Source organism: Pinus tabuliformis, chromosome 6, assembly GCF_031772625.1.
Source record: "Pinus tabuliformis cultivar Carrire ecotype Pingquan chromosome 6, CPIR1, whole genome shotgun sequence".
NCBI classification, from domain to species: Eukaryota; Viridiplantae; Streptophyta; class Pinopsida; order Pinales; family Pinaceae; genus Pinus; species Pinus tabuliformis.
The window spans coordinates 1,079,139,760-1,079,161,301 of NC_142292.1; the positions used below are offsets into that span (position 1 = coordinate 1,079,139,760).

General features: G+C 38.8%; 1 pseudogene across 1 annotated transcript in view; it reads left to right on the top strand.

Moving 5' to 3' along the window:
* The first annotated feature begins 18,112 nt into the window (after positions 1–18,112).
* The window catches only part of LOC149262652 (homeobox protein rough sheath 1-like), a 111,147-nt pseudogene continuing 107,717 nt past the window's right edge, over positions 18,113–21,542 (top strand). The window contains exons 1-3 of the transcript XR_016259185.1: positions 18,113–19,564; positions 19,881–19,997; positions 20,263–20,398. The product of XR_016259185.1 is annotated as a homeobox protein rough sheath 1-like (transcript). The remainder of the gene's footprint in view (positions 19,565–19,880; positions 19,998–20,262; positions 20,399–21,542) is intronic.

Here is a 21,542-nt window from a genome sequence, read left to right on the forward strand (position 1 = left end):
ATTGATTTCACCAATGAAATCCAAACCCTACTGCTGAAAAGGTCTTTTTGCCTGAATTGGTTTTAGGGGCAGGGATTTCAACTGCTGCTTTCCTTCAAATCTTTGGCACCTATCACAATATTTAACAAAAGCAAGTATATCAGAAAATAAAGTGGGCCAATAGTACCCAGCTCTAAGAATTTTATGGGCAGTAGTCTTCCAATAATGGTGCCCTCCACACATGCTATTATGAAACTGTTGCATGACTTCTATTGATTGTTCTTTGTCCAGACACCTTAAAAATATTCCAGATCGATCCCTCCAGTAAAGCAGGTTATTATTGATGCAATATTTTGCTGCTCTGAGTTTTAAAGTTCTTGCTTGACTTTGAGTAAATTCTGAAGGGATTTCTAGCTTCAGCAAGAAATTAATTATTTCAGCATACCAGTTACAGGAAGCTAGATTCTTGGCCACTGACTGTTCTTTCTATGCTTTAGCTGCGTTTTCCTCTTCTTCTGTCTGACTGTTTGCTACAATTGTGCACAGGAAATCAATGTCTAAAGAACTGCAATTTTCCTCAGCTAATAATTTGGCAAGACCCTGACCTCTGACCAGCTTGGTGGGCTTCAGCTCCATATTAAATTCTATCATTTTGGCAATCCATTTGGCCCTTCTTCCATCAGCATCAGGTTGAGTCAGGACATCTTTTATTGTAGTAGAGGGAACATATGCAATTATTTTTGAATGCAAGATATATACTCTGAAAGCCTTTAAGGATTTAATAAGAGCATATGCCTGTTTTTCTATAATATCATACCTCAGTTCAACATCCCTCAAGTTCTTGCTGAAAAATGCCACCGGATGCTCTAAACCTTCTTCATTTTGCTGCAATAGAACAGCTGCAATGGTTTCTTTAGAAGCAAAAGAAAATATGTGCAACTCCTTGCTGTAGTTAGGACTGATTAATGTGGGAGCTTCCATAATAGCCTTTTTGATGGAATCAAATGATTTTCTTGCTGTTTCGGTCCATCTTACCTCTGCTCCTTTTTTCAACATGGAGGTAACATGCTTTACTAGTTCTGCAAAATTAGGAATAAACCTCCTTACAAAGTTAATTTTTCCCAGAAAAGACTGTATATCTTTCTTTGATCTGGGGACAGTCAAAGCCTGAATTGCTTTGACTCTTTCTGGGTCAATCTGAACACCTGCAGCAGAGACAATGTGCCCTAACAACTTGCCTTCATGTAAAGCAAATTGAGATTTTTTGGGATTGACTGAGATTCCAAACCTTCTGCACTTCAGGAATACTTTTTCCAAACGCTGCAAATGATTTTGATGGCTGCTGGAGTAGACTGTTATATCATCAAGGTAGATAAGCACAAATTTGTCCTTCTCCCCCACAAATGCTATATCCATAGCTCGCTGAAAGGTGGCTCCAGCATTCATCAATCCAAATGGCATTTTGGCATACATAAAAGTGCCCCAAAGAGTGGTAAATGCAGTATTTTCTTGATCATCTGGATGCACAACAATCTGATTGAAGCCTGAAAATCCATCCAAAAATGACATCAAATTAGCTCCTGAGACCTTCTGCAACAAATGCTCCATCTTGGGCAGAGGATAGTTGTCTTTCTTGGAACATTTGTTCAAATTTCTGAAATCAACACACAGTCTGATTTCTCCACTCTTCTTCCTCACGACCACCAAATTAGCTACCCATTTAGAATATCTGAAAGGCACTATGATCTTGGTAGCCAGCAACTTTTTATTCTCTTTTTCAATCAGTGGAAGAAGCATAGGATTGATTGGTCTCAACTTCTGTTTGAAAGGAACTGTGTCTCTCTCCAGAGGGATCTTATGCTGTATTATGTTCTTGTCATAAGTTTTCAGATCACTATACTCCCAAGCAAACACATCAGCAAATTGCCTAATTAAATTGCAGTATTCGGCACTTTGATCAGCGGACAAATGAGTGGACAAATTCACATACTTAGGCTAACCTGGACTTCCTATATCATGCTTACAGAGTGCAGATTGGTATTCTTTTTGGGCAGCTTTGTAAGGAACATCATTCTGGTCAAACAGTCTTTCAAGGGGAATTTGGCCCTTAGGAATATGGTTGCTAGGAATCTGGACAATGCTGTCTTTACCAATTTTATTTCTACGCTGGGATTGGGGCTTTTTTAACAAAGCTTCATTTTCTTGGTCAATTTGCATCTCAGAAAATTCATCAATGACTTGAAGGAACCTATTTATTTCATCATCATCTTCAAAAAATTTCCAATGGTGGATATTGTCAGGCAAGGAAGGTCTATACTTCATTTGCGCTTCATAAACTAGTCTGGGAAGCATAGGAGGGACAAACAGAGTAACAGAAACAGCAAGGGAATCAGCGAGCTGATTTTGGGTTCTAGGAATATATGAAATATAGAAAAAATCAAAAGAATCTCTGATTCTCCATACCTCATCTCTGTATGCTTTTAGCCTTGGGTGCTTTGCTTGAAATGTTTTATTCACTTGCTGCATAATCAAATTAGCATCTCCAAATACCTTTAGATTCTTGATTCCTCTGTCTTTGGTTGCATTAACGCCCAACAACAATGCTTCATATTCTACTATGTTATTTGTCACTTGAAAAACCAGCTTAAAAGACAGTGGAATGCTTTCTTGTTGTGGAGATACTAGCACCACTCCTGCTCCTGCAGTCTCCTTGGAACACTCTCCATCAAAGAACATCTCCCAAATCTGACTTCCTTGCTCTTTGTCAGCCTGAACTGTTGGTTTCCTGAGCTGCATTTCGGCCTTTTGAGATTCTTCTATTTGGAGAATGCATGCTCCAAAATCGGTGTCCACTGCATATATAGGATGATTTGTAGGGTTCTTCTCATCACTGATGATATATGCCAACTGTGCTTCTCTATATAAACTCCTGCTCTCTCCTCCAAAAACCGTGACAGTTGCATAAGATAGATCATTCTGGAGTGTCCCACCTGGTCTCTTAATCCACCCTATGGACAATAGCATGCCAAACTTGGGAGGCACATCTGCCACCATAATATCCATCATCATGCTCTTCATGGGCAGCTGAGTTAAGGTAATGGCCAGATATTTAATCAATCCCAGACATTTCACCTTCCTTGAATCAAAAGAAAATAGATCATGATAGGGTCTAGCGATATCAAGGCCTAACTCTTCCATGACAGCTTTAGGCATTAAATTGTGGCTGGCCCCTGTGTCTAGCAGGCAGTTGTGGAGGACCTTGTCATGAATGGTCAATGAGACATAAAAAGTTGGAGAATTATTATCAGCAGGTTCAATCATGGGACTGAGCACAATGGCAGGCTTGTCATCTTGCAAATTAACAAAGTTGGTGGAGGTTTGTTTGGTTTCTAACTCAAGGGCTTCAAGGATAGGCTTTCTAAATATTTCACTCTTCACCAACTCAACTGGAGGCATAGATATTTTCAACTTCTGAACTTCTGACTCAAAGCTGAAAGAAGAAGATGATTTATCAGAAAATTTTACCTCTTGAACTGGAACTTTGAGGATGACTAGATCAGTTGTTGGCTTTCTCTGCTTGATATTTTGTGGTTCAATTTGGACAACAGCTCTTTGGGCATCATTTTCCTTGGCATTCTTTGCATTGGATCTCAGATTATATCTCTGTTGGTCACCGGTTTGTAGAACAACTCCTCTATCCCACTCCTGACTGTTTTGTTCTTGCAGCAATGATTCTTCATATTCAGCCAATGTCAAAAATGCAGCATTGCCTTTATCTTCCATGCAGTGAATTTCATCCTCGTCCTCTTCAAATTGTTCCTCCTCCATGACTACATTCTAAAAAGGAGCGTTAACTTTCTGATCTTCTTTTGAATCTTCACCCCTCTGCATTATTTGTAACTGCTCATTTTCTCTTCTGAACGGATTTGGGTTTCTTAGAGAAAATGTATTTTGCTGCCTTGTTTTCCCTGAGTTTTGCTCAACCTTTAGCTTAGAAATTTCAGCGGCCAATGACTCTATCATCTTAGTCATTTTATCTAATTTAGGCTCTGAAGATGATGCAGAAGAAGTAGATTCCTGATTTCTCTGTCTTCTTCTGTCAGCTTGACTCTTTAGTTTCTCTGCAGCCATAATATTGGATTCTACTTCTAGGGTTGCATCCTGCATGTCTGCCAACGTAGCACATCTCCTTTCTCTCAATAATAAGTAGAAATCAGAGTCAAAAGCATTGGCATAAGTGAGTTTGGCAGAGGTAGGAGTAGGCTTCACCTCAGCTGGAATCTTACTATATATTCGATTGAATCTTTTATTAAAATCAGGTATTGATTCCCTGTTTTCCCTCTTCAGATTACCAAACTCAGTATGGTAGTACAGAAAATCCTTCTTATCTCCCCATTGCTTCAATATATGTTATTGATCTCTGGGGTAACTCTCTGAACCACTTCCTAGCCTCTCCATCGAGGCTCTGGACAAAAACTCTCATCCATACATCATTTTCACTTATATCCAAATTATCAGCATAACTGTAGAAAGCTTCAAGGTGTTCTTCTGTTGTTACTCCCTCTGCGCCAGTGAATTTAGGCATATATTTCTAATATTCCCACACATGCATAGGATTTAGAGGCATAGGCAACACCAATGGTCCATACCTAGCAGCTACAATTCTTTTTATTCTTGTAGGTGCTTGCTGTCCTGCCATGATTGGAATATTTGGAAGAAAAGTAGCAGATTGAATGATGGGGAGTAATGTGATGGATGGTAGAAATAAAGGGATGTTTTGGACTGAATGAGATGCTTTCTTTGAACTGAGGTTCGAAGGGGAACTAACTGTACAAGGGGCTGAACTGATCTCTGAAAGTTTTTCTTTATTAACAGTGCTGACTTCCAAATCTTCAAATTGTATTAAATCTTCAGCAATAACTGTATCTTTCAGAGATGAATGAGATTTCTTAGGCTTACCTGATCCTGATGCCCCTTTCTATGTAGATTTCTTCGATTTACCAGTCTTCTCAGGTTCAGGCACTGGTTCAGCTGGAGCTTTCTGAGGATTTCTTCGAGTGTGTCTCACAAACTACGCCAGAACTTCAATGTGGAGTCGCCGAAGAATGGTCTTCCTCCAATGGAGTCGCCACACAGATGATTACAACCAGAAACTATGTTCAAACCTTGTCTGTCATCAAAGCTTGAAGCTATGTCATTCTCCCAGGGAAGCTGAGTTTCGATTCTCCTTTCCCCAGCAACGGTGCCAATTAATGTTATCACCCCAAGAAACTCACCAAGGTTGTATATCAGTGATTCTTGGGAACATTACAAACTCAACAAGATGTTGGATAAATGGTGGATGAATGAAAGAAACGCTGCATATTCAAGCCAGATAACCGCTCCTACTATGCTTAACCCCAGACATGGGTGAACACCCCCAGACTACAAGGCTTTTAACCACCAATTACTCACAGTTTAAACAAAATGTGATGATGGAGAAGACTGACTACACCAGCAGATACACAGGACCCTGGGATGGCCAACTGCAACCAGTTGGACGTCTGTAAATCTATTATCTAATACATAGACAAGATGACAGCTCTCTGGTATTAAAACAACAGAAACCTGTGTGCAAATTCAATGATACATGCTAAATTCTAACACAGAGGTGGGATGACAGCCCCTCTGATGCTAAACATTCACAGCACATGGATTAATGCAAAACAGGCACAACCTGGAACATAGAAGAAGCGAAAAGTGAGCAAATGGCAGCAAAAGAAGCTTGTATTAGTTGGAAATGAAGACCAGACGCTGCAGGTCACACAGTAGTTACAGTCTCCAGAAGTTGAAGCTTACAACAAAGTAACACTCATCTCACATTCATCAAACTGATTACATCATTTTCCTGAGTATATATAGAGTTTTCTTACAAAATATCTCTGTTAGGCTATGCATGGAGGTGCCTTAATGGATCACCAACCGCATTTACAATTTGATATGGGTCTTCTGATTCATTCTGGTTGTTTTAAATGAACAAAATGGCTCTTTCTGTACTTCAGTGTCCTTCCTGAACAGTTGAAATATTATCTTGATAATTTTCAATAACTGCTACTGTCATTGAATTGCTCGAGGAACATTCTCCTCATCCTTGGTCGTATTGTCTTCAAATGTAGGTAGCTGAGAATTTAACACATAGAGTATAGGGAGTTGATGGCTTAATTTCTTCTTTGCGCGCGCAGAACAGGCCCGAAAAACATTAAAGAATACACTAAAAATATTATGAAATCGAACAGGGGCCGAGATGAAACACTAGCCGTCGGATGGATTGCATGGACAATCAAGATATGCTGACGGAGGGCAATGGGAAGGCACAAAGGTGCAATTTGAATATGAGCCGCTAGATTAGAGAAATGGACGGCGGAGATCATGCTAGAACGAACTATCGGGAGGCAGATGAACAGGGTGAATGAGGGCCATCAGATCGCGGTCAGGCAGATTCGACGGCGATCGGGTGGCAGAAGAGGGCGATGGTTAACGGGCGGGGAAAACGGTACGATGGCGGGAAGTGGTTTTCCCACACCATTTTTGTGCTGCGGTGGTTTACGTACAAGGAAAATGTGATGCAATGCAAATGCGCCGCGTGGCAGCTACGACGGATGAGAAACCACTTTCCCGGGAGCTAATAGGCGCGCAGGTAACTGGAGAGGGATGAGAGACTGCCATCGGATGATGAAGCGGGATGATCGGACGGCACAGAATAACTGCACAGGTTTATTGTTGACACGACGGGTGATGTGACAAGTAAAACTACGGGCTCGGGCTCTATCAAAACTAAGGGTTATAAATTATGTTATATGCACGGAAACATAAGTTAATACGATTTATAAAGGGCTATCGGGTTTTTAAAATTAACCATAAAAATGCCCGGGGACTAAAGGGAAAAAGGGGTAAACGGGGTTGTGAAGGGATTAAGTGGGAAAAATGGAAAGGGGAAGGGTAAAATAAATCTGCCATGAGCTCCTTAGCCACCAAAACCCATTTTTCAACTAGATTTTAATCCTTACGCATTGAAAGTGTAGCATAGCTAATAGCAACAATACTTATGCAGTAACAAGTCTCCTCCTTGTTACATATGCCTCACTAAGCTTCTCTCTTTTGAGTTCAGTTTGTTAGCATCTCTCTAGTTCTTTCCTCTGGAACCAATTGAGCACTCCTTGCTTTAGGTTGCTGCAACCTTCTCACCTTGTTATGTTGTTACCTGTGCATCAATATAAAGACCACAACTCTCCAATCTTCAAATCAAATTAAAATAAAAAAATATCAGCTCACCTTCAAGATCTCTGTCTGATCTTGTCCTCCCATTCACCTGCACTTCGAATGGACTGTTCTTTTCTCCATCCTTCAGTTGTATCTTCAAACTCTACTACTACAAGGACTTGCAAAAGTCCCTCTTATAGTTTAACTACTATAATCCTACTCTAAATTCTCACTCATTCGATTTATGCTAATCACTAGACAAATTTGCATTCCTGTCTTCAGGATCTCACCACTCCTGCAAATCTATTTCAGTAGATCTTCATGCTTCCACTACGAAAATCTTCAATATTCAGCTATTGTCAATCATATTTAGAATCTAGTTCTTTCTTTCAATCTTCCAGCTTTATCTTGGCAAAGCTTAACTATCAGCAACAATTTCACCTTCACTAAGTTTTCTTTCACTAGTTCGTTCTTGCCCTAAGTTTTTCAAGAATATTTACCTGTTCCTGCAAACATTTACCTGTCACTGCTCTAATACCACTTTGACACAGGAAAACCCTGCGATTACCCACAGTGTGCATAAACTATGCCTAAACTAATTTGCCCCAGGAATTTCCATGACCTTCTGGGTCAAATTTTCATTTGCTTAATGCTCTAAGGCCCCCTTTATTAAATCTCATGCGGAATGCTTTATAACTTACCACAGTTTATCCCTTAGCACAATCTATTCCATCGGGACTCTATACTCTCTTAAACCTTTAAGGTCTTTATGCCTGCACATGTTGACCAACCCCACTCTACAACTATGGTTATATACAAATTTAAACCACAAACCTTCTATCGGCGCTATTTCTATTATAATTCCTTTATAATAGAAATCCACATAACACATATATAAACCATACCTTTTTCTGTGTTTCTTCAGCCTAGCACATTTATCAAAGCATGCCTTTATCACTATCGCAATCGTGGGTTTCGAAAGGACTCTTCAACATATACATTCGGAACTTCCCGATCTGTGAGATGCGATCATACTATCCATCATACCGCAACTTTTATATATATTCTCCTTACCATTGATTTCTCGCATCAATCCATCGCTGTTGTAATACTCACAATCATACTAACATATGACTCTTTATCGCATCCGAGATACGATAACACAATCGAACTTCAATATAATATAAATTGCATTCATACTTTATCGAGTCTGCTCTATACCGCATGTCACAATACTTATCAGCCTGCTCACATCACACTTTGCAATGTCGCACATAGCAATTTCTTAGGGCCCGATACATTACCATGGAATATTTGCGATGTGATCAAATCTTCGATTGCATCGGAAATCGCATATCGCACACCGCACTTGCCTGTGGCCGAAGATTCATCCCTCATAGTTGAAACATTGTGATGCGGGATTTAACAACGATTCTCCACCGTTGATCAGATCATTCGATCCAACGGTCAACGATGATCTCACATATCGCAATCGCTTAAGACTGAGGTTTATTCACTTCTATGATATGTTGCGATGCGATACCACTTACTCCCATCGCTACGACTTAATCCTGGCACTTTCATCATTAACCTTCTTATCAAATCAATTTCTTTGTCCAGTATATCCTCTGTCTGCTGATTGTCTTCAACTATTATTTTCTGAATTTACATTTCTACTGCCACCCTTTTATCCTTACTATCTTGTTCACTATTGTCTTGCACTTTTTCAGCTGCTGCCATATTGTCTTTCAACACAATTTTCTACTTTTGTTTTCTGTACTTGTCAACTTCTTCTTGACTTTCACTTATGACAATTTCTTTGTCATCTTTCATCAACAATCTATCCTAAACATTTATCCTTTGCTCTTCCAACTTCCTCCTTTGAAGGTCTAACTCTCTATATAATTCAATGATTTTACTTGGAGTAAATTTTGGAAATTTTACACAATCTCCCGTTTCTTCATTTGCGATTGACCCGTCATTACATGGTCCTTCTTCCTCTGCTAAATCTTCCTTAATATCCTTCAGTAGATGTTCTTCCTCTTCTTCTTTCATTTCACTGTCACCCTGTGTCAAATATGTTCCAGTTTCTACAACAAAATCCGCAATCATAAGACAATTATCAAAATAAAAAATATAAGGTCTTTGTACCTCTTCTTCCTCTTCTGGAAACCTTTCAATACATTGCTTTGATCTTTCCTTTAACTCCTCTATCAGCACATCAATATGCTGATTCAAACTCAAAGAATTCTTGAGACTGTCAGCAAGTCTCTTTTCCACACCACCTATTTTAATGATGCCTCTCTGCACTTGTCCACTATAGTGAATTGTTTCTTTTCCAGTCTCCTTGTCATATTCTGCTTCAAAACTTCCATTTTCTAGAAGGTATTCTTTCATGTTTTTGACAGCTTTAAAACTCTGCCTATCTTCTTCCAAACATGCAACCATACACAAATTATCAGTTTTAAAATCACACGACCTTACAGTCTCATTTGATACTTCAGTCATCAAGTATTCTAGCTGCTCTGAATCATTCATATGATTCAACTCCTCTGGCTCTTCATCACTTTCAAAAAGTAATGGTCCATGTTCTGGTTCACATACCAAAACTTCAACATCTTCTCCAACATCTCCCTTTTCTTGTAGCTCAACTCTTTCGAGCTTCTCTGTCTCCAATTTGACATCTAAAATCTATTCAAGTTCCCTCAGTGCCTTTAGTAACTGCATATTTTCTTGTTGATTCCTTTTCTCTTGTAGCCTCTACCACTTCACTTTCTTTCTCATGACATAACCATATTTCTGGTCTGTCACATTTCTCTGCAACATTTCCATTAACACTTCAAGATGAACTACTATCTATGTTATTTCTCTATCATATTCTTCGTCTCTCGTTCTCATGCCATTTGCCTTAACATCTTTCTTCTTTTGTCCTCTACTGTGATCTCTTTCAGAACCTCTGTTATGACTACCACTAGTCATCATCCTTTCCATCTCTATGACTTCCTTTCACTTCACTATGAGTTGCGCAAGCCTATACAACAGCAAGTCCTCCCTGCTACCACTTACCTCACCAAGCTTTCCTCTGTACTTGGTCTTTTGGCAAGCCCTTGGTTCTCTATCTTTAGAACCTCCTTTGAGCACTCTTCTCTGCTCCTTCTAGGCTTCAACTCATCTACACCTCTTAAGAACACAACTGTCCTCTTTATCCAACCCCTGCTGGAATTCCTCAAGGTTCTGCCACATTCTGCTTTCATTCATAAACTTTTACCAGCTTCCTTCATTCCCTAGCAGTTCTACCCACATCATTTGTGGAATTTCCTTTGTGAGTTGCAACAATACTTCTGCAGTAACAAGTCTCCTCCTTGTTACATATGCCTCACTAAGATTCTCTCCTCTGAGCTCAATCTGTTAGCATCTCTCTAGTTCTTTCCTCTGGAACCAACTGGGCACCCCTCGTTCTAGCTTGCTACAATCTTCTCACCTTGTTATGTTGTTACCTGTGCATCAATATAAAGACCACAACTCTCCAATCTTCAAATCAAATTAAAATAAAAACATATAAGCTCAGCTTCAAGATCTATGTTTGATCTTGTCCCCCCATTCACCTGCACTTCGAATGGACTGTTCTTTTCTCCAACCTTCAGCTGTATCTTCAAACTCTACTGCTTCAAGAACTTGCAAAAGATCCTCTTACAATTTAACTACTGTAATCCTGCTCTAAATTCTCACTCATCAATTTCTGCTAATCATTAGACAAATTTTCATACCTGTCTTCAGGATCTCACCACTCGTGCAAATATGTTTCAGCAGATCTTCATGCTTCCACTGCGCAAATCTTCAATATTCAGCTATTGTCAATTAGATTTAGAATCTGGTTCTTTCTTTCAATCTTCCAGCTTTATCTTGGCAAAGCTTAACTATCAGCAACAATTTTGCCTTCACTGAGTTTTCTTTCACTAGTTCGTTCTTGCCCTAATTTTTTCAAAAATATTTCCCTATTCCTGCAAACATTTACCTGTCCCTACTTTGATACCACTTTGACGCAGGAAAACCCTGCGATTGCCCACAGTGTGCATAAACTATGCATAAACTAATTTGCCCCAGGAATTCCCATGACCTGCCAGGTCAAATTTTCATTTGCTTAATGGTCTAAGGCCCCCTTTATTAAATCTCATGCGGAATACTTTATAACTTATCATAGTTTATCCTTTAGCACAATCTATTCCATCGAGACTCTATACTCTCTTAAACTTTTAAGGTATTTATGCCCGCACATGTTGACCAACCGCACTCTACAACTATGGTTATATACAGACTTAAACCACAAACTTTCTATCGGTGCTATTTCTATTATAATTCCTTTATAATAGAAATCCACATAACACATGTATAAACCATACCTTTTTTCTGTGTTTCTTTAGCCTAGCACATTTTTCAAAGCATGCCTTTATCACTATCGCAACTGCGGGTTTCGAAAGGACTCTTCAACATATACATTCAAAACTTCCTGATCTGCGGGATGCGATCATACTATCCATCATACCGCAACCTTTATATATATTCTCCTTACCATTGATTTCTCGCATCAATCCATAATTGTCGCAATACTCACAATCATACTAACATATGACTCTTTATCGCATCCGAGATACGATAACACAACCGGACTTCAATATAATATAAATCGCATTCATACCTTATCGGGTCTGCTCTATACCACATGTCGCAATACTTATCATCCAGCTCACATCGCACTTCGCAATGTCGCACATCGCAATTGCTTAGGGCCTGGTACATTACCATGGCATATTTGCGATGCGATCAAATCTGCAATCGCATTGGATATCGCATATCGCACACTGCACTTGCCTGTGGCCGAAGGTTCGTCCCTCATAATTGAAACTTTGCAATGCGGGATTTAACAATGATTCTCCATTGTTGATCAGAGCATTCGATCCAACGGTCAGCAATGATATCGCATATCGCATTCGCTTAACGCTGAGGTTTATTCACTTCTATGATATGTTGCGATGCGATACCACTTATTCCCCTCGCTGCGACTTAATCCTGGCCGTTGATCTGTTAGATCCAATGGTCACTATGTATCGATACTTTACTTCCTCGTTCCTCTTTTCACTTGGATTATACACCATTTCTTCAGTTCGACTGTGGTTTTAGATTACTCTAAGGTTTCTCGCCCTTCGTTGTTCTGCTGCGCAATTCCTCCTGAGCTTAAGTATGCATGTTCTTTCATTACTGTCCCTCTAGAGCTTTCACTTTGATCCTTCGAATGGATTCAAGTGATCCATTATGAATCTCTGTCTTGTTCTTCTCCTCTATGTTTCGCCTGAACTCCGCCTGCATACCTCTGTTACACAGAATACTCTGATTCACACATAATTTAGCAGTCTATTAACCAATACACACCACACAGTTCATAATCGAATTCTCTGTATATAAATGTATAAACAAATGATTACATATTAAGACTCTTTGTCTCTCTTTGGCCTGATCTTCTAATTAGTGGCCTCTGTTTCATCATCTGCCCGTAGGCTTACATTCTCTAATTAGCTAACCTGCTAACTATCTAACCATCTAACCCCTGTCTATGCCTTTTAGGCTTACATTTATACAAAAGGATTCTAAAACCAATTCCTGGTTTAGATCCATAAACCTCTCAAAAAAATCCTAAAATCTCTTCCTCATCCCTAAGGATCCTCTTTAATCCACAAAATCATGAACTAACTCCTAATATGAGTTTTACAATCAATTCTCAAATCCCTCAATTCTCTCAACTATTCTAAATCTCTCATATTCTCCTACATTTGAGAATATTTACAAATATGCCTCACTATATTTAATTAAATCCTATTCTCATTAAAATCACTCAAAACTCTTAATAATTACATTAATTCAATACTTAGGAAACCAACTTCCTTGAAACACAAGACCCCCTATGTCTACTAAAATACAATGATATTTCTTGATCTGAATGCTCCTGCATCACCTCTCTTCTTACAACAAAGGCAAACTAGATATGCCTTACCATAAGCTATTGGTTTTCTCTTATGCTTGTTAGCTTGTTTTCTTGGTCCTCCAAGTATTGGTGTAGTCCTCGATGGAAAAAACATGCATTGGATACCCTCATTCGAGCCATTACAAGCATGTTGGAATAAGGGTATGTTGCTAATTCATTTTCCTACCACCTTTTCTTCAACTGAACTAGCATTTTATTTAGTCCCTCTTGTGTTAACAAAGTTTATCTTGGTGGTCTATCTTGATTCAAGAAACTTTTTTAGAGATGATATTCATTCATCTAGTTCTACTTGTACACAAAAATCTTCGCCTTCATGCTTGATACTATGTTCGTCTACAATGGGTTTATAATCCCTTGGATTTCCTTACCTAGCCCGTGGCCATCATTTCCCGTTTATCTAATTAGCTTGGAACATATACCTTTATTCTGCTTTTTAGAATTACTACAGGGCTCTTTTGAAACAAATTGAGAAAGGTCCTTGAAGGGTGAGGTTACCATGCTTATTTAGGTCACGGTGTTGGCTTTTGTAGTAGTAATGGAAGGTGCTTGTGCTTCTTTAGTCTCTTGGCTATTATCTCCTCCTTCACCACCAATTCTTGGTACAATTGAGCCATCATCTAAGAGAGCCTTTAATCTTTCGAATAATCTAGTTGAATAACTTTCTTTCCCAATTCCAAGACTTGAAATTTTCTCTTGTTCACATATACAAAATCAATGGTCATAGTTCTTGGTGTTCAAAAGAGACTTCCTTTAAGAAAAGCTACAATTTTGGTAGAAGTTTTCAAGTATTTTTCTAGCACTACTAGCCTCTCCTTCAAGGATTAGTTCTCCTCTTAGATTTGCACATTGATGGCCCATAGGTCTTCCTACCTTCTTTGTTAAATGCTTTACCCATGATGGGTTTGCTTTCTCCTCAATGTGTTGGAAACTCCTTCAAGGTGATAGATTCAACTGCTTTGATACTGGTATGAATAATAGCCGTCTTATGGCTTGCCCATCTTGTCAACATGGATGTTTTTGTGAAATTTAAATAATTTAAAATTGTCTTTGCAAATTCTATGTTCAAAGCTTCTTGTTCTTTACTTGCTATTCATCAATAAAGATAAAGGAATTCCCCTATTTTGGTTTGGCTATGCATTGCCCTTACTTGCTTATGGTGGCCAAGGTCAATGCTAACAATGATGCTAGCCCACTATTTGGCGTATTAGGTTGACCAACACCTAATGACATTCTATAGCTCATAGACAAATCTTTGATCGTTGCGGACAAGCTCAAACTCTTCTTCATTCTTTGAGTAGGGTTCATTCCAAGTCCTTATTCTTTTGCAACTACACCCTTCTACCTAAGCTTCCATTTCTTTCACATCTCTCTTAGGTTGTGGTTGCATCAAGCAAGCATTGTTCATTATAATGCTACCATAAAATGGCAATAATCAAATGATTTACTTCATATTCTTGTGGCCTTTGGTCCTTTGTCTTCAAGTTGATTGCCAATTTTAAACTTTGCCAAAGATTCCTTATTTACAAAGTTTGGAAAATATAATAATTTATATCCATTTTGGATTAAATTATAGTAATTGTGGGTTTTTTTTTTGGTCAAAAAGACATTCTATTGCAATATGTGAACCATAACTACATAGACAACATCACCAGAAGACTGTCACAACTGTAAAACATGACCAACCTACAAGAGGCCAACTACCACACCTTTAAGTGCATAAATAACAAGAACAACATCCTCATAGTAATTGCGGTGTTGATACTAAATCAACTTACCAATTAACTAAGGAGTGAGTTATAAGTGGACAATAATGATCATTTTCATACTAAATCAACTTACCAATTATATAAACAATGAGATATGACTGGATAAAGTTAACCTTTAGGAGAACATTTTAATCCTACCTTAACTCACTAAATTTTTCAAAATTTCAAATGTACCAAAACCAAGTTGCATGATCAAAATTTTTATTAATCAAATAAAACTATAATTTTTAACCAAGTTCTTATTATTAAATTTATAGCAAAAATTAAATAAAAATAAAAATAAAAATTTATACACAATGACATCATTCATTAATTAACCTTTATTATTAAATTTATAAAATAAAAAATTCATTACTTAACCTTTATTATTAAATTTATAAAATAAAAAATTCATGTAAATTGATGTAATTAACCTTACATATAAATATGATACTAAATTTGAAGTCTCCACAAAACAAAACAATAAATTTGAAGTCTCCACAAAACAAAACAATGGTAAACATTCTTAACTAACTAAATAGATTTACAAGGGTTTGTTGGCTAAGATACAATTTCACAATGTTTCGAGCTTGGATCTATGTATTTTAGGGTTTTAAAAGCAAATATTTATGCTATGTTCCTTACGCAAGAGATAGATAATATGTACAGATGCTTTTAAGGTAAGGTAATATATACATAGATGCTTTTCTTTGAGTGCATTGCAATTGAACTTGCTTTTTCATTTTTTTAATGTGTGAAAAGGTCGGATGGTATGATTAAATAAACGTGACCTTTAGATTAAAGTGGTCGTAAGTAACTGTAGTGTTTTGTTTCCATATCTCTTTGATAAACTCCGATTATAACTATAATTTAAATTGATATTTATTGGATAAAGTCAATTTTCCTACGGATTTGAATCCTTGAAATGAGATGCCTCCGTCCTTTATTTATTCTTATGCCTTGGTAACCATGGAAAGTTGCAAAATGACAAAGTTGAGAGATAGTGTTCTACTTTGTTTAGAGTTTTGAGTGTAATGTATGCTTATGCTTACTTTAAAGTTTGAATATGTGTGTAATCTAATCTAATCATGTTATGTATGCTTATGCTTTAATATGTTTATGCTTATGCTTGCTTCATCATTAATCTTTATTACATCCATCTTGAAACATAATATTCTCTCTCCCACTCATTCTTGTTCTATCATGCACTTGCATGTTGTGTACTTGTTTTGTCTAAAAAGAAAGGGAATTCCATAATGACTCTCAATTATGCAACTTCACTGCAATATTCCCCTTTTTATCATTCATATTTTGCTGGATATGTATTCACATAGCTTTCAACCTATAATATAGTTTTATATTTAAATATGAAAGGAAACAATGATTCATCTTGTTCATAAATCATGCAATTTTCATTTAGGAGGGGTTAGTCAACAACATGGAGGAGAGAAAGTGATTCATTTTAGTGGTTGCTTTGGAACAAGTAATGAATGAGGTATCCACCGATTCATACATATTCTTTACTTTCCATTTGTGCTTAAAATATAAGTGGCCAATCAAATCAAATCAAAATGAAATGAAACGAAACAGGTGAGTGAGTCAATGAACGATAGGACTATATAAAGTAGAGGATGACAAACCAGAGTCGTCCTAACTTCCATTTTTAATCCATACATGCACCCCCCTCTCGCGCTCTCCTTACACCATACCACGCGGTAATACTGCTGCTATATCCATTATTTAATTTATTTATTTATTTTGTGTATGGACTTAGCCAACTAATCAAAACTGCACACAGGTTGGATTAAAATAAATTAAATAATAATTTATTTATTTTGTGTATGGACTTAGCCAACTAATCAAAACTGCACACAGGATGGATTAAATAAATTAAATAATAATTATAGGGATGAATGGATATGTACCCGCGCACAATAAGCCTTCATTTTCATAGGCATAGGGATGCTAAAAATAATGGAAAGAAAGAAACCAAGTTGGCAAAGCTAATTATGAATGGTGTCTCTTACCTACCTTCGTACGTCTCTCCTTAATGATTGTGATTGTAGCGAAAAATTGGTTCCCATGGACGCTGCTGCTTGATGCATCTTTAATAATAATAAATCAATAAAATAAAATGGGGGACTTCATTTCAACACAAATCCTCTTGTTTGAAGGTCGGGTAAAGATTCTACAATCACCAATACGGGTCCCACCACGACCACCACCTAAATAGTTGTGGGGAGGGGGGACTTATGGCTTATCCCACTCCACCGTTTCTTTCCATCTGCCTTTGCCTGCAGCCTGTCGGGACGGACGGACGAACCATGGCTGCCTTCCACTTTCCCGCTCTCCAAAACCGCTTCAAATGAAAACCACCCTTCCTTCTTTAGAACCGCTTCAAGTGAAAACCACCCTTCTCCCCTTGTCTATATCTCCGTCCAGTTTTTCTTTGAATTAACAACGCGAGCGTGTAGAATAGGCATTGGCAATTTGGCAACGCGTTTGCCCATTCTCCCACGTTGCCGTTCATTCCCTATCACCATGCTGTTTCACCTACAAAGATCACTTACTGCTTTGGCCGTTTACTGATAGCGACCTTTCCTTTTACACATACCACTCACTGTAAATACATGAAAACAAAGTCCACTACAATTTACGATTAGGAGTATAGTGATATCATAGCGACCGGCGTTGCTCAGCACACATACATACAGCATACGTTGTTATCAATCCAGGCCATAGTGCGGGAGGTGAGGTGACGTGGGAGGCCCATCGATACATACACGTAGTAGGCTGATTGTTTTTGTGAGGTGGACGCAGGGGTCCATCCGTCGCTGCCTGGCTGGCCGGGTTTGAGGAGCCTTGCAGCTGAAGGCGGAATTTTCCTTTGACAGCTGCAAGCACAATGGATGGAGGCAGCAAGGGTTGGAGCTTGGATTAATCCCGTCTTCTGAAAGACTGTATGTAGCACATGGACTGGAAATAGAGGTCCGTATAAGACAAGCCCGGGCCACCATTCGCATCCAGCGCAGTAGATTTAGCTCTGGGTTTGTACTTGAGGAGTACTCGGACAGAAAGCTACAACTAAATATGTCTCTCCTTCGTCAGTAGGTTTAGAGAAAGTCTCTCTCTTTGGTCAGAAAGTTTAGTACCTTAAGAGTGTATTGGGCATTTTAGCTGATTGATTATCCTATAAGGAACGGTTGAGAGAATTCAAGTGCTGCAGCTTGCTATGGACTGAAACAAACCCATCTATTCTTTGTTGTGGATTAGTAGGGCTAGTACCCCTGGTGTTACGATCACTCGTGGTGGGATATCATGATGTCGGTCAATATTAACACCACACCAGTTGGTTAGTAGATTCTGGCATAATTACACGATTTACTGTGTAGGGTGATGGCACCCGTGTTGTTGTGAACCAGAATCTATGTTTTCTTCCGCCAAAGCAGATGGTACTGGTCCATAATTTCATGTTTTTACCAGCATGGCGTATGCCAGTACACGCACCTTTTACCTTATTGAAAAGCGAGGGCAAGAAGCTGGCAGCTTGGGTTTTTGCCTTCTGAAGTGGAGATTCTGCTGTGAGCGTCGGTCGCTGGTTATAGCTGGTGATTGTGTGTGATTAATGGGAATATATTAGCTTCGTCTGCTTCGTCTCACATATATATATTTTTTTCCTTTGATACGCTGAGCAGTAGGTATTGTTGCCGTGAGGAATGATTATTCAATAGTAGGATCCAGATCTGCCAGCGATGAATTGATACTGTTATCACTCTCTGGTATGTAAGGTTGAGCACAGCAATCAACCCTGTTCGAATGCTCAAAAGGTGGATTAAATTCCAGTTGAAATATATATAGTTGGGATCATATGCAGGCAATGGAGCATATGAACACCACTGCTCAATCTTCTTCCAGCTTGTATGGAGTTCACATGGTTGAATATGGCGGAGATGTCGGCGTTGGATCCATGATGGCACTTATGACCGAACATCATCCTGAAAGCGAAAGCATTATGACAAGCATACCCATACCCAGTTCTTATTCTTCATATAGTCATGGGCATGGTCATGGTCATGGGCATGGGCATGGGCATGGTCAGTCCGAATGTCTTCTTTCTGCGGCGGCTATGTTCCAAACCTCTCGGCCATGTCAAGGCTCAAACAAGTTTGAGCCTGCAAATGCACATATAGGAGGAGGAGGAGGAGGAGGAGCTGGTCATTTCGTCATGGAACAGTTTATTCCTGAGCAGGCCGTCATCTCTGATTCGTCCATATCTTCGGTGAAAACATAAGTTTGCAGCGGTAATGGAGGGAAATTTGAGCTGATCCGCAGGAAAGAAGAGGGGAGATGCCGCCGTGCCTATGCTGAGCCTTCATTTGTTGTCACTCCTCTAGTTACTTCATTACCTCCACAGCAGCAGGAAGGCCGGATGGTAACATCCCTGGCAGTGGATATGGACAGCTCATGTTCTTGTAAACCAAATGAAGCTGATGCCATGAGAGCAAAAATTATAGCTCATGTACACTATCCTCGCTTAGTCGCAGCTTACATAGACTGTCAAAAGGTAAAGCAGATCTATGAGGGATAATATCTTTAATAATTTATGTAGACGAAACATTAGTGAACAATTTTTTCGAGATTTAGATCTCCACTTTTGTGATCATTAGCTGAATGTGTTTAAGTAAAATCCAGACGAGCCTATGCCTTATGGACCACTCATGACTACACTGCTAGCCTTGAACAAAACCCATATTAGAATTTTACAACACCGCCTCTCATTCGCAATATATTTTTCATACTTTTCTCTGTGTTTTCAATGAAATTACGTTACTTCCATAGCAGAAAGCAGGTATTTGATAATTTCTTTTGTTTGTTTTCAGGTAGGCGCCCCCCCGGAGGTAGTTTCAGAGTTGGATGATCTAAGTCACAAATGCCAAACTCAACACTGTGTACCTACAATAAGCGTCGGAGCGGACCCAGAACTAGATCAATTCATGGTGATTTTCTTAAATTTGGATTGTCTTCTCGGATCTAGTTTAAGCGTTTTCCCAAGTCCTAAAAGATAATAACAACCTGCTACGGTGTGATATAGTGGGGTTTAATGTACTATGAAGGAACTGGATGGATTAAGACGTGTCTGATCAGAACTGGCACATAAACCTAATGATTCAAAAGGCAAAAAAATTTGCTCAACGACTGAACTTATCATTTTGAGCTTGAGCCAAAGCTGACTGTCCTGAAAGGTTATTTGTTTCTTCTCAGGAAGCCTATTGCGAGATGTTCATCAAATATCAGGAGGAGCTTACAAAGCCCTTTAAAGAAGCCATGGCATTTTTGAAGAAGATCGAGAACCAGCTGGGTACTCTAACCAAAGGGACTATCAGAACTTCCTCATTAGGTAAGTTCTCTTCCGTCTCATCAATTAGTCTCGCCAAAAAAATCTCCTTTTTTAATGGTTTCTTGACGGTCGATCGAGTTTTTTCGATGTGTTCGGTATTTCTTTCTCTCAAAGTTATTTAAGCTTCCAGGAATTATTTGTATTACTCCCAGGCCATCAGTAGAAGGGTAGTTGTAAGATTTTAAATAGTATCTATGCATACATCAAATCTTGTGCAATCTGCAGAGCCAAACTTAGAGGATTAATAAGATGAGGGTTGTAGATGGCTAGCATAAATGCAACAAAAATACAATAATAGTTTTCACCTTGCCATTGTGAAAATCTGGAGGAGACCAGAAAAGTTTTTCGTCTGCTAAAATCATGTTCTGGTGGCCGCGTCTTCTTCCGCGACATAGAGGGATGCGTAGCAATGGCTCAGAATCGTAACAATTGGTTCTTTCCTTCCTTCACAAGCTATATGGAATTCCACACGTTTACTCCCTATGCATTACACTTACCTCTTTTCACACGCACCTAACGGGACGAACTTATCGTAAAAATAAAAAGTACGCAGCTTTCCAGCATGTTCAGCTTTTATATCACTAATTATATTGGTGTTTAATCTTTTTGGTTGAAGGGCATACCATCGAAGCCGAGAATTTTCAGATTTTTAATTTATCGGAAAACCGACGAGAGAATATGGTTAATTAGCATGAGATTGGTATGCCCTAACAACGTTTATTCTTGGCGCTTTTGCTCTGATCTTCCGCCTGTAGATAAGGACCCCAGGGAAGCGACACTCCCAGATTGCCAATTCCCAGATTCAACTGTTAAAAAACCGGACAGATCTGAGATCATAGGCCGAAAATTCAGGAGAAGCCAACGTCAGAGACAGCTTAATATCAACGCCCTCATTTTGTTCCAAACATATTCTCTCACAACTAGAAGTTAACCTAAATGAAGCCCATACTTAAAAAAACCATCCTTCTCCTCAAGATCAGGCAATGTAAGACAATTGTCATCGGAAAAGGTGCTAATCAGCACCGATGCCCCGAAGGGAAACTTGAATCTGAACCATTCCCAATCCTATCCTTTTCGGGACCTCTCTAAAGCAAAAGAAAGGCAAATTTTCTACAAATTCTACGCCAACTCAAACCCTGAAATG